We start from the raw sequence: 360 nt of genomic DNA on the forward strand, positions 1-360 counted from the left end.
TTATTATTTTTTTTTATTTTATTTATTATTTTATTTTATTTTTTTTTATTTTTTTTGTTAAGAGCAATTTTATATCTCCTCCTGCTGCTGTTGCTGCTGTTGCTGCTGCTGCTGCTGCTGCTGCTGCTGCTGCTGCTGCTGCTGTTGCTGCTGCTGCTGCTGCACACAGGACCACTAGACTGGACCGCCCCCACTAACATAAAAATAAAAATAATATTATTTTATTTTATTTTTATTTTATTTTTATTTTATTTTTATTTTATTTTTATTTTATTTTTATTTTATTATTTTATTATTTTGGTTTTGTTATTGTTGTTTTTATTTTTATTTATTTTTTTTATTTTATTTTTTTTTTTTTTT

General features: G+C 23.9%; 1 protein-coding gene across 1 annotated transcript in view; it reads right to left on the reverse strand.

The window, feature by feature from the left end:
• The window catches only part of EMH_0015040 (uncharacterized protein), a gene marked incomplete at both ends in the record, with an annotated part of 10,293 nt that overhangs the window by 7,076 nt on the left and 2,857 nt on the right, over nucleotides 1-360 (reverse strand). The gene's annotated exons all lie outside the window — the stretch shown is intronic.

This window comes from Eimeria mitis, genomic scaffold, assembly GCF_000499745.2.
Source record: "Eimeria mitis Houghton genomic scaffold, Emh_scaff524, whole genome shotgun sequence".
Taxonomy (NCBI): domain Eukaryota; phylum Apicomplexa; class Conoidasida; order Eucoccidiorida; family Eimeriidae; genus Eimeria; species Eimeria mitis.